Source organism: Hylobates moloch, unplaced genomic scaffold, assembly GCF_009828535.3.
Source record: "Hylobates moloch isolate HMO894 unplaced genomic scaffold, HMol_V3 SCAFFOLD_15, whole genome shotgun sequence".
In the NCBI taxonomy this organism is placed as follows: Eukaryota; Metazoa; Chordata; class Mammalia; order Primates; family Hylobatidae; genus Hylobates; species Hylobates moloch.
Window position 1 is genome coordinate 86,938,356 of NW_026652290.1, and position 13,398 is coordinate 86,951,753.

At 40.6% G+C, this 13,398-nt stretch overlaps 1 long non-coding RNA gene across 1 annotated transcript in view; it reads left to right on the top strand.

Moving 5' to 3' along the window:
• LOC131381335 (uncharacterized) overlaps positions 1-13,398 on the top strand; it is a 63,098-nt gene that overhangs the window by 22,737 nt on the left and 26,963 nt on the right. The window lies entirely within an intron of this gene.

The following is a 13,398-nucleotide window of genomic DNA, read 5'->3' on the forward strand; positions in this document are numbered from 1 at the left end:
TTGGGTGGTCATACCAGTACACCCCTCTCAGGTTTCTCTAACTTTGAACTGTGGGAGGAAGCCTTGAATATTAGTTTCTTCTCTCCTATGGCCTTGCTCCTTAGACAATTTAACCATCTCCTTTTAGTCATCAACTTTGCACTATGATGGCTCTCATCAAAGACAATTTTGTGACAATTTTGATAGAATTCTACTTTACCTGAACACCAGAATAATAGACACTTATTTCTCTATTGTTGCATATCTAAGGCAATCACTCAGTGATCTTTTATACAGCAACAATAACAACAGCAAAAATCAGCTTCTCTACTTTAAAAACAAAAATAAAACATCTATATAGGCATGCAGACATTCATTGAAAATTGTTTATAGAAATAAAATGTGAGAAGACTCCAAAGATACATTAGGGGGACTGTAAAGTAAATTAGGATGTGTCTACTCAGTGAGACGGAGTGTGCTATGAAAATTATGAAGATTATGAGAAAACGGTGTTTTCTCTCCCACTTTCTAAACTTTAAAAAATTGTCAGTTTAAATTGAATAAAAGATTCTTAAAATTAACTCTTGACATGAAACTGTTGCCAACGGGACTTGCTGATGATTCATTTGGGAAAGTGAGGGAGAGAGAACTTAAGGATGACTTCTAAATGTTTGCCTTCACCAATGGGTGAAAATTGCTGCTGTTTACTAAGATGAGGGAGAACAGAGAGAGGCAAAGATGGACATTGGGAAACCAAGACCTTTATCTATACTACATTTGAGAAACTTCTTAGACACCCATGTAGTGATATAGAGAAGTCAGTAGGATATAAGAACTTGACCTTAGGGGATAGGTCAGATAAATCAAGACCAGAAATTTTAATTTTGAGAGCCATCAGTATGTAGATGGTATTTAGAGACATGAGACTGAATGAACTCACAAAGAGCTTATAGATGGGCAGTACAAGAAGATCTGGGACAGAGCCTGGAGTCATTCCAGGAGAGATCAGACGGAGAAAGAAATGAGCAAAAAGGCCTGAGACAATGCAGCCAGTGAGGTCAGAGGAAAAGGGGAGAAAGTGGTGTCATGGAAACTGGGAGAGGAGACAGCTTAAGAATGAGGAAGTGATCAACTATGTCAAATATTTTCAAAAGTTGAATAAGATGAAGACACAGTGGTGGCCACTGCATTTGGCAAAAGAGGTTATTCATGACCTTGGGATGAACAGATTCAGGGGCATGGAGAGAAGGAAGTTGACCAGAGTTGGTTGAGCTAAGAAAAGGAGGTGAGGTAGTGGAGCAGTGACTACAGACAATTCTTTGCAGGAAGGCATGCTGTGAAAGAGTTGAGAAATAGGATTGTGTCTGGAGGGAGCAATGATGTGAGAGGATGTTTTTTTTTGGAAAGTAGGCACCAGAACACATCTGACTTCTCATGGAAATGATCCAGGAGGGGGAGAGAAATTGATCATGTTGGGGAGAGAGGGGTTTATTGCAGGAGGAAAGTCTTTGGGAAGGACAAGGGGATGGTATCCAGAGCATGAGTGGAGAGATTGGTTTTAATGAAATGGACATGCTTGCTCTGCAGATCCCTGGTGTCCATACTAAGAATCTTGGCATACATACTAAATGCTCAGTAACTCCTGTTATTACAAATGTCAGTCTCCTTGAATCACTGAGAGGAATGACTGCTGGCTGGTCCATCTCATTGCTCAAAAGTCAGGCCTTGAATGAGGCACTGGCAATTGACATGGCCTGGACAAAGAAGAAAATGATGAAATGACAGAGAGGTATACCCTTCTCTCCTACAGCCCCGCTCAGACAGGCTATACTCCTACAAAAGGGGTGTTGATATGATATGCTTAAAAAATGAAAAGATCCCAGTAATTGATGAATAACTGATATGACTGTCTTTAAATTGAGCTCTTCAGAGCTCCTGAGAGTGGCCGCCAGGGAAATGGGCAATGTGGAGAAAACCACAACCTCAAAACCTCTGCTATTGTGCAATCAGGATGAAAACCACTCGAACTGCCCAGAAGCAGTCATGTGGTTGAACCCTGAGGAGAAAAGCTCCTAACCAACTTGTTTAGCAACCTAAGAGAACACAAGTTATAGCTGTAGTTCCAGAAAGTGCTGTATTTAAGCTGAGAAGTCACAGCTTTTATCTACATGGAATGTTAATTTTTATCATTAGGCTTCACTGTTGAAACAGAGTAAGTAGATCTTCGTTGCCAAATAGCTCATGAAAAAAATGTCTATGTCTTCAAAAATGTAATTTAAAAAGAAGAATTTCTACAAAACCCTCAAAATTTTCACTTGATTTCTTAATCAATAAAAAACGTAGGTAACCCAATACAAATTTAGAATTAAAACAAATGTGGATCAGGCAGGATTCTTAGTTGCAAACATCAGAAGCCACTTCTAACAGATTTCTGCAGAAAAATAATTTGTTAAAAGAATAGTGGAAATAACCCTGATGTCCATTTAAATAAAATACACTGTGATGTAGTGATACCATGAAATATGACAATGAAAAAACACCAATACAAACAACAACATGAATATATCCTACAGATGTAGTATTGAGTCAAAGAATCTATGCAGCATGTATTGAGTATGAACTGTGTATTTCCATCTATATAAAGTTCAGAAAAAGGCAAAACAAACCTATGGTGCTGGTCTCAGGATAGTGGTCACATTTCGGTGGTAGAGGTGGTAAAAGGGGATATGAGGAGGGATTTGGGGTGCTGGCTACATAGGTGTGCTCACTTTGGAAAATTCATTGACCTGAGAACTTTTGATATGTGCTTTTTTCCCTCTATCTATGTCTTCATGAAAATCACACAGGAGAAATCAACCCGAGAGCTATTAGGTAGGTCAAAATGTCACCCAGGTGCTGGAAATGCAGATTTGGGATGTTAGATTCAAGCAGGCTTCTCAAATCTGGCATAGAACTTGAATGAGCACATCTCTGAGCCACACTAGATGCTGTTGTTTGCTCTGTGGACCCTCTGCCTGGGATACACACATATCACAACCAGACATCCAATTATAAATGCATTTATTTGTTTTCTGTCTCCCCAGCTAGAATGTGAGCTCAGTGCTGGAACACAGTAGGTACGCAACAAATATTTATTGAATGCAGTTGCTTTGTTCATAACTGAGCAGAATTCTCCTTCTCACAAATGTGTTCTTTCTTTAGATATAGTAGTCTCATCAGTCAGGGTCCAGTCAAATCTTGCTATCCTAGGAACACATTTGTTATTTAAAGTGGTTTCCTGTATTTCTTCTCTGATTCATTCTTAAAAGGCAATCTAATTTCTTGAGGTTCCAAGTTCATAGCGCAGGGGTCATCCCATGGTAACCCCTGCATACTCACAACAGGAACATGTAATATACTCATGAACATGCAATTTGACACAAGAATGCACACTGGATGGAGCTGAGGGAAGTAGTAAGGAAAACGGGAAACTAAGAGATAGGAATCTGTCCATCAAAGAAGAGTGATGAGGTGATTTCTTTGACCCAGATGAGATTGCACAAACACCATCTGTGTTTATTGCTTCACTTTCCCTCCCATTGACACTATGTCATTCATTTGCAGGGCCTGCTGAAGAATTCAGCAGTGGAATCTTGCCCTCCCACTGCACTTTGTTGTTTAGAATGGTTTAATAAAGAACTGACTGACTTCTCAGATGGAGAATCTCAGAGGGCGCCTATCCTACCAGCTTTAAGCCTCACCTCACCCTCCAAAACAAGGCCCTAGGCTCTGTGGCCTGTGTTAGCCTCTCAGAGACTGCTCTGACCAGCACTGGCGGTGGTACCCTGGGATACTGACCAGGCCTTGGCATTCTTGTCTTATTCTGGGGCAAGAGAAAGTAAAGAGAGAATGGGTTGCCCTTCATAATTTTAGTTAGACAGCCAGGAGTGGTGAGGCACACCTGCAGTTCCAGATACTTGGCTGGGGTGAGAGGATCTCGTGAGCCCAGAGGTTGAATTCAGCCCGGGGAACATAGCAAGACTCCATCTCTAAAAAAATTAATAATTTTACTTAAATTTTGCTTAGAATCTTCACACTTCTACTAAAGCTGCCTCTTCCTCCCAGAGATGGGAAGTCAAAGAATTATTCTACATGACCATTTTGTAAAATTTTGACCTACATTTCTCCATTTCATTCCTGAAAGGGAGTAGATAAAAACTCAAAAGTCATCTCTATTCCGAGCTGAGTAAGAAGAAAAGAAACACCTGGGATGATTTTCTTCGGTCACCCTCCCTTGCGTATTTGTCCCTCTATTGCTTGCACATGATGCCTCAGTTTCTCTTTCTAGCTCCATCTCCCCTTTAGCAACCAAACTACATTTCCAATGGCTGGATAGACATTTTCACTGGGTTCTACTAATGGCATTTCAAACTCAATATAACTAAAACCATATTAATAATCTTTTAATCGATGCCAAGTCTTTCTTCTGGTTTCTTTATTTAGGTTAGTAACAGTATCATTCTTCTTTTCACCCAGACGCCAAAGCACAGACCTCCATAGGCTCTTGTTGGTGAAGTCTTGCCAATCCTACCTCTAAGAATTTGATCCCTCTTTCCCATTACTATCTCCAACTTCCTAATTCAGACCCTAGTCACCTACCACCCATTCTAGCTTCCTTAAGAAGCTGTCAAGCATAGTGATTAAGGGCAGGTACCTGTGTCTAGATTAAAACACTGCCTCTTCTGCTTTAGCTGTGTGAATTTGAGCAAGTTGTTTAATCACCCTAAGCCTCAGTTTTATCATCTGTAAAGTGGGCTAATAATGTTTCTTGCTATGAGAATTAAATCAGATTATATATATGAAGTGGCACCTGCAAAGTACTCAGTGCTGGTAGTGATTAGTACCACCTGTTCTCTCATTACTCCATTTCATTTGACTTACCACCGCTAGGTTTACCTTCAACAAGGCAGCTCTGATCATGTTTTAAAAATCCTCAGTGCCCCCACCCAGTATCAACCTAACACATAACAGTCCCATTCTGGCATTCCAAATTTTCCATAAGTCTTATGCCCTCCTACTGCCTTAAATTTACCCTCTGTTCCAGTCAAATGCACCTCTTCCCTCTTCCCCACATCCTCTCCATAGTATAGCCTGTGTGCATTTGCTTACATTATATCTTCTGTTTGATTCACCCTCCCTGTCCTTCAAGGTCTAACTTGAACGGCTGCTCTCTGATGACTAAATGTCTTTTTCTCTTCTTTTAAAGTCTCTGCACATAATTGCACCTGTCTAACACGATGACCTGCTTTCTTCCTGGTCCTGCATGTTCATCTTACCTCTCTAGCTGGAGGAAGCTTCATTCCCCTGGCTTCAAGTCACCACATGTCAGCATTAAGGCTGAAACATTCAAGCAGTCATTTCCCCTTCTGCCAACAAGATACTAAAAAACCAATTTCAGCAAATTCTCCACTAAGCCACTTGGCTAGATCAATGTTTGATACACAAGATCTTGCTCAAACAACAGCCAAAGCTGGAAAAAAATTGTGGCTATGAGACACGGAAAGGATCTAATTATTCTTCCTTAAGCAATGTTCTTAACCCCAGCCTGTTTCCCAGCTTCTGAGCACTCTGCTTGAGTGATTAGCAATGCCAGATTGCACATTGGCCTTACCTCATACAGGATGAGGTAGTTCAATCCAAATTTCTCAAATAGTTTTTATTTTAACTTTTTTCTTCCCAGTATGTCTGTAAGAGCTGGAAAATCATTGAATAGTTTTTAAAGAAAATTTGTGCCTTTAGCAGCAACTGGATGCAAACATCAGTTCTCGTTTAAAAAAAATTTTCAGCTTTATTGGGGCATAACTGACAAATAGAAATTGCATGTATTTAAGGTATATGACTTGATGTTTTGATATATGTATACATTGGAAAATGATCGCCACAATCAAACTAGTTGACTTATCCATCCCCTCACATAGCTGCCTCTTTTCTTTTGTGGTGAGAACACTTAAGATCTACCCTTGTAGCAAATTTCAAGTCTACAACATGGTATTGTTAACTGTTGTTACCATGCTGTTTATTAGGTCTCCGGAACTAACTCCTCTTGCATGGCTGAAGCTTTGTACCCTTTGTCCAACATCTCCTCATTTCCTGTATACCCCAGCCCGGACAACCACCATTCTACTCTCTGCTTCTATGAGATTAACTATTTTAGATTCCACATATACACAAGATCAGGCAGTATTTGTCTTGCTGTGGCTGGTTTATCTCACTTAGCATAATGTTCTCCAGGTTTATCCATGTCACAAATGGAAGGATTTCCTTTTTCAAGTATCAGTTCTCTTCAAACTGAGTACCCTGAGAAAGTTTTTGGTTTCCAATGGCTGCTCCTTTCAGAAACTATGCTACTTGCTAAAATCTCCTTTAGAAGTAGCAATACTTTACTCCAGACACTGGCCCCAGATGAGAGAGTGTGGGAGGAAAGCTGTGAATCCTTACAGAAAGTGATGCTTTAAAAGTCTGAGGTTAAATTCCATTTTGAAAAGTTTTAGCACAACTTCCCTTCTCCCCAGAGCTGAACCTCACTTCGTGCTATTTTTTTTACTCAGTTCAAGAGTGTTTTTTAAAAAATAACGTGTCTCCTTATGAATTTTAAATAAGTTAATAGGATATTGCTAGTTTAAATCATAATATAAATTCAGAAAATATTTTATAAATGGACCTATGCCATTCAGACTTAAAAAAATTATAAAAGCTTGAAACGTTTGTGTGCATAATCCTGTTTTTATAATTTCAATATTTTGCATTGAAATATACCTCACACTACACAGCTGACCTGACAGTTCTATGAATGGCATTCAAAAAAATTGGTCGTTTCATGAATTTATCTGTCAACAAAATGCCTCTTCTATTATTGTTTTAAAATATATTTATCTGATTTACTTTTGCCTTTTCTTATGATGTTCTGAAGATACTTGCATTTGCTTTTCTCTTTCTCTCTCTCTCTCTTTTTTTTTTTTTTCGAGACAAGGTCTCGCTCTGTCACCCAGGCTGGAGTGCAGTGGCGCCATCTTGGTTCACTGCAACCTCCGGCTCCTGGGTTCAAGAGATTCCCTGGGACTTCAGGTGTGTGGAAACACGCCTGGATAATTTTTGCATTTTTAATAGAGATGGGGTTTCACCATGTTGGCCAGGCTGGTCTCAAACTCCTGGCCTCGAGTGATCTGCCTGCCTTGGCCTCCCAAAGTGTTGGGATTACAGGAATGATCCACCACCCCAGTCCTTCTTTCTCTCTTTTGAAAAGAATTTTTAGAATTCTTTAAAAATTTTTTCAAAGAAAATTTAACTAGAAAATAGGAAAAATTTCAACCATACCCAAAAATAGAGAATATAGTATTGGACTTCAAACATCAATCACTTAAATTCCAGAATTATCAGTATCTTCCTACTTTTACTTCTGTACATTTTTCCTTCCTTCCTCCTTTATTTTGGCTGATGTATGATAAGCGAATCCCAGAATCGTGTCATTTTACCTTTCTGTATCTAAGTATTGATTGCTAAAAATAGTGGTGTTTGCTTACATAATCACAATACCATTAATCACACCTATCAAAACTAATAATATGTTATTGGTATCATCTAATACACTATCCAAATTCAGATTTCCCTCACTGTCTTCAAAGTGTTGCATTGAAGATGGTTTGAGGCCAGGTGTGGTGGCTCATGCCTATAATCCCAGCACTTTGGGAGGCCGAGGCAGGCAGATCACTTTTGAGCTCAGAAGTTTGAGACCAGCCCAGGCAACATGGTGAAACTCCGTCTCTACAAAAAATACAAAAATTAGCCAGGCACGGTGTTGAGTGCCTGTAGTACAAGCTACTGGGGGAGGTTGAGGTGGGAGAATCACTTGAGCCCAGGAGGTTGAGGCTGCAGTGAGCTGTGATTGCGCCACTCCACTCAGCCTGGGCAACAGAGAGAGACGCTATCTGAAAGAAGAAAGAAGAAGGAAGGAGGAAGGAGAAGGAGAAGAAGAAGAGAAGTTGGTTTGCTCAAATCAGAATCTACGCAAGGTCCATGCAGTGTATTGAATTGTCCAGGGATGGAGAAGGGCTGAAGAAGAGGCTTAGGTAAGTAAGAGCATCAGTGCAGGGGACATTCAGGAAACACTGAGCTGGAGGAAAGGATGGAAGCATTACTTGAATAATGATCTTTGAGAGGTGCAAGTCATGACTGGAACAATTTTAGCTATTATTTAGCCACTAGATATTGCCTCTTTAAACGTAATTCCATGCATAGACTGAAACTTGGAGGATCCCAAGATTTCTTCTATTTAGAGACGTGACTTCCAGAACTATTCTACCTCCTCCATCACTTCTTACTCCAGTAAATACCATGGAACACTCTTCTCAGGTTGAAAAGAAATTTAGAGACTTCCAGAGTAGGCATTGTCACAACTTTTGCTGGCAATCCATTACAAAATTAGCTGTCCCTATTTTCAGAGGAGTGTTATGTGAGATCTCAATTCCTTTACCTAGTATTCTATTCCCAGCAAAGTAGATGTTGTGTTTGATAGTTCTGAATGTATTCTGTGTTGATATTAAGGCTTCTGGGTTTGCTAATTATATGAGAATATATGTCAGCAACTCTGGTGTTAATAATTTAGCCTATAAAAATCAATTCTAATGCAACCTTGGAATATTGTGCAACCCACCTCTTCATTAATATTTCACCATCTGTAGATTCTCGTGAAAGATGGGTCAAATTCAAATATATTTTCTTTGGCTCTGGAAACAAAAATAATTGGCAATCAACAGTGATAGGGACAGCTTCTGTCAATGCACAGTAGGAGTCATGGAAGAACCCTCAGCTCCCTCCTACAGCTCTTCCCAGCAGACTTCAAACACATTTTTTCATCCAACAGGGAGACCTTAGGCTTCTATTCACCAACATTGCTGGAAATTTCATAAAGCAAAATTCCCCAGGGAGTTTCAACAGAGGTACTTGGGAAACCAAAACCCCACTAGCTCTTTGGCCCAACTCTAAAACACAGCTGCAGAAAAGCTTCCCACACTCTGTGCTCCTAGCCACTTGAGATTTAACAGCTGTATTGTTCTCCTTGGAGTCAGCTCCTGTCCATTGCAGGGGACTCTTGAAAGGAAGGGTGGTCTAAATGGAGGTAGGGCTGGGGAGAAAAATGTCATACTCATTATCATCATCAGGCCACACATTTCTATAGGACTCTATGGTTGTACGTGATGTTTATGAACATGGTATTCTTGATCCTCATGTTGACCTTGTAAAGTAGGAAATGCAAGAAATCTTTTACTTTGTTTTGTACATAAGCAGACTGAGGCTTACTGAAGTTACGTGCCTAGTCCAATGTCCTACACTTGGCAGAGCTAGAACCAAAATGTTGGTCTTTGCCCTCTAGTTCAGTGCTTTGTTCTTTCCTCCAAATGGCTGCAGTATAGGTTTTGCCTCATAGACAGTCTTTGATTTGGCTTAACTAGTGGATCCAGCTCACTTGTATGCAAAATAGGTATTCCTCAGTCTCTGGGGAGCCTAGGTGGACCTGGGGTGGCCCAGGCCAGCAATCTCTGCCTCAAATGACCTAGTCCATTTACCGTAGTGCCATAAAATTGTCACTTTCTTTGTGTATAATAACATGAAAAATGATGGAAATCACGATTTTAAAGGAAAGTTTTAAAATATTCTCTCTTTCTACAGTGCTTAATATCTGAAAGCCAATTAATATGCCTGACCTTGAAAAGTCACGTCTATCAACCATAAGTAGAAAATAAAATTTAATTTGACATTTTTTAGTGAGCTTTAAAATTCTACATCTCCCCACAGCCTCTCATAACATGCCTTGTGGATTAAAGTGCTATTTGAATACCTCTTTTTTCAAAACTTTATGGTCAGTCACTATAAAAGAACTTCTTGTTCCTTTTTCTTCTGTCTTCCAATGGAATGACTAACCTCCATCTCCCTGACCCCCCATATATTTAGGCCAGATTCCCTCACCTACCCTCCACTTCATGGTATTCAGTTCTGAAACAAAATAAGTCAGTCTCATTGCGTGAAGCAATTTCTTTGTTTATACTTCAAATTGGATTAGCTCACGTCATTACTCTCACTTGGGCTATTATGAAAATTTTTCTTCTCTTCATGGGTTTTGTTTTTATTAGGTTTTCAGTTCTGCTATTCTTGGTTCAGATCCAAAAGCCAATTAATGGAAACATGGCCACAGGCAAAATTAATATGTTCGTTTTAACATCCATCAATTCCTTCTCTCCTTCCCTAGTCCAGTCTTTTCTGTTAACACACATTTGAGCACGCCTCAGGAACCTGTACCCAAAGCCTCATACATTCTCTGTCTTCACTCAGCTCTCATATCAAGAAGGTCAATTCACACTGAGTTATAGGAATGTGACTTTATGTTGACACCTAGTTTACTATTTACAAAGCTGTTTCTCATGCGTAGACGAGATTCTGGGTGTTGGGGTGCATATTAGGGAAGAAATGCTTTTGGGTTCATCTGTCCCCCACAGTGTCCAGGCAACACTTTTGCATGAGGCCATCCAATGATCCATGGGAAGAATGCTGTAGTCTTTAGGAACCTTCACCTCCAAGTGACAGAAAATGAACCCAACTGCTTAAACACAAAGACAATGCATTTTCTCATGTAACGAAAAGTCCACTGGTACACCTGAGTCATGGCTGAATCTAAAGTCTTCCCATGCCAGTTCTCAGGCCTTAGGACTCTAACTGAATGACACCTATCCTGGGTCTCCAGCTTGCAGTGGCATATTGTGGGACTTCTTGGCTTCTGTAATTGCATGAGTCAATTCCCATAACAATCTCCATACACATATACACACACACACATATATATACACATATATATACACATATATAAAAATATATATACGCATATATATAGAAATATATATGCATATATATATATAAATATATATATATTTCTCTGTTTCTCTGGAGAACCCTAACTCAAGACATTTAGTAGACCTATCCCCTTTCAATGTCCTCTTTACCACAAAAATTCTTCTGACTCAATCTCTAGAGAACTTGTTCTATGTTTGTGGTTAGGGAAACAAGTTCAGAGAAGCGCAGGGAGGAGAAAATGGGATACCTGTGAGAGATCTGGAAGCTTAACTTTCACGTTCATAATACAAGGGTACCGCAGAAAGACTAGAACACAAAGACACCACGTTTGAGATCTAATTAATGAGCAGAGAGGCTGGTTGGCAAAGGCCTCTCCCATCTCAGAGAGAATAGGACCAGGACTGTAAGAGTGATAAGGTCAAGAAAGTAGTGACAGAAACTGTGATGAAAACACAGAAACCTGGCAAGGGGTTTCTCCAGACTCACTGCAAGGTCAGCCCAGGTCAGAGCAGCAGCAGCAGCTAATGCAATAAAGCACAGCAGGTGCAGTGTGCAGTTCTGAATCCAGACACACCCTGAATCATATCCTCACATGTCCTAATTGTGTAAACTTGAGCGCATTTCTTCCTCTGTTAAGTAGGGATGGTGATACCTTGTCCCCCTCTGTGGGCTGTGTGAAGACTGAGTAAGATTTCATATGTAAGGGGCTTAGCAACACACTGATTAAGCGGTAGGTGGTAGGAATGAGATATTAATGTCTTTGACATTCCCATTTTAAGTTCTAAGAGGCTGTTTCAGGTGGGAAATGTCTGGAAATCTGGGTAGAACTACTTGAGTGGTTCTTTTGGGGCTTGCAGTTTTCAGGCAAGTATCCACCCACTGGAGGGCATTTTTGATTTGAGGCATGGATGCTATGGTTGTATGTTGTCAGGCTGTGTTCTTCCCCCCACCCTCACCACATATCTATTTGCAGACATAAGCTCACATAAGGAGAAAGGATCTTGATGGATTTGCAGTTCTGATTTATTTAACTATCTGATGGTCAAATCTGGCCCTAACTAAGGCCATGTGGCAGGGCAGGACTACTGACCGTTGGGGAAGGCGATCATGTACTGGTGACCCCCAACTTGATATCAGGGTCCACCAGCCCATTGCAAATGATGCGCCTTACAGAAAACGTGTGTGTGTGGTGTGTGTTGAAAGAACCTAACACTAGGAGCCATAACACTCCAGACTTAGACAGTTTTATTGTCAGCATCTGGGACCTGGCCTAGAACAGAAGAAAGAATGATCATTCCTCATATCTCAAGGAAGCAGCAACAAGATGGGGCTGGAGCCAGCAGAAATGGGGGACATTTGACATGACTATAAATGGGGTCGAAATAGTCAAAGAGGAACTGGCTTGGTCTCAAATCTCGTGTTATTCTTCTGCCTTTAGCAACTGGGGTCAGATTTAACATTTCTTTTAAAAAGGTCACATTGAACTTTTTGTTGTTGTTGTTGAGTTGGAGTCTTGTTCTGTTGCTCAGGCTGGAGTGCAATGGCATGATCTTGGCTCACTGCAACCTCTGCCTCCTGGGTTCAAGCGATTCTCCTGCCGCAGCCTCCCAAGTAGGTGGGATTACAGACATGCGCCCCCGTGCCCAGCTAATTTTTTTGTATTTTTAGTAGAGATGGGGTTTCACCATGTTGGTCAGACTGGTCTTGAACTCCTGACCTCGTGATCCACCCACCTTGGCCTCCCAAAGTGCTGAGATTACAGGTGTGAGCCACCGTGCCCAGCCAGTCACATTGAACTTTATCTATCCAAAGGCAAATTTGGGGGTCATTCTTCCATGACGTTTAATAGTCCTAGGACAAAAGACTTTTCTGAGTCTCTAACTTCAGTGGTGACATATTAACAGTCATTATCAGTTATGAAAACAGGCTCGAGGGCTGTTGACAGCAATTAACTTTCCCAGTGCTGCACTGGCACTGCTACTGGCAAATAATGTTAGCCACTGAGACATCTGCTAATTAGAGGGCAATGGTTTCCAACTTTCCATTGCTTCTGTGACCCATGCATGCCATATAAATGAAAAGTTGGAAAAGAATAAAAGCTGAAATTCCTATGCTGGAACAATATTTAGAAACCTCAGGGAAGAATCAAGATAAAAAGCAAACTTGATGCTGGTCCAAGGATCTTCCTCTTGGAAATATACAATAGGTCTAGAGCTTTCTCCACTGCACTTTACTCCCAGAGTGCCGAGTCAGTTGTAGCCAGGGATTAAGTGGAGAAAAGAGCTGGATTGGATTGAATCTTGTCCTTTCTCCCTTTATTATTCTTGCCCTGATCCCCACAACCTCAAACTTTTGAACTAGGGGATGGGAGGAAAGATAAAAGCCAAGAGCAGACGTTTATGGGAGAATTCAGGAAAATATTCTGAATCCATCGTTCTCAAACTTGGCTGCACATTAGAGTAAACTGGGAGCTTTAAAAAACACTGAAGCCTGGGTCCTAGTTCAGCAGATTCTGATATCAATGGCATGGAGTATGGC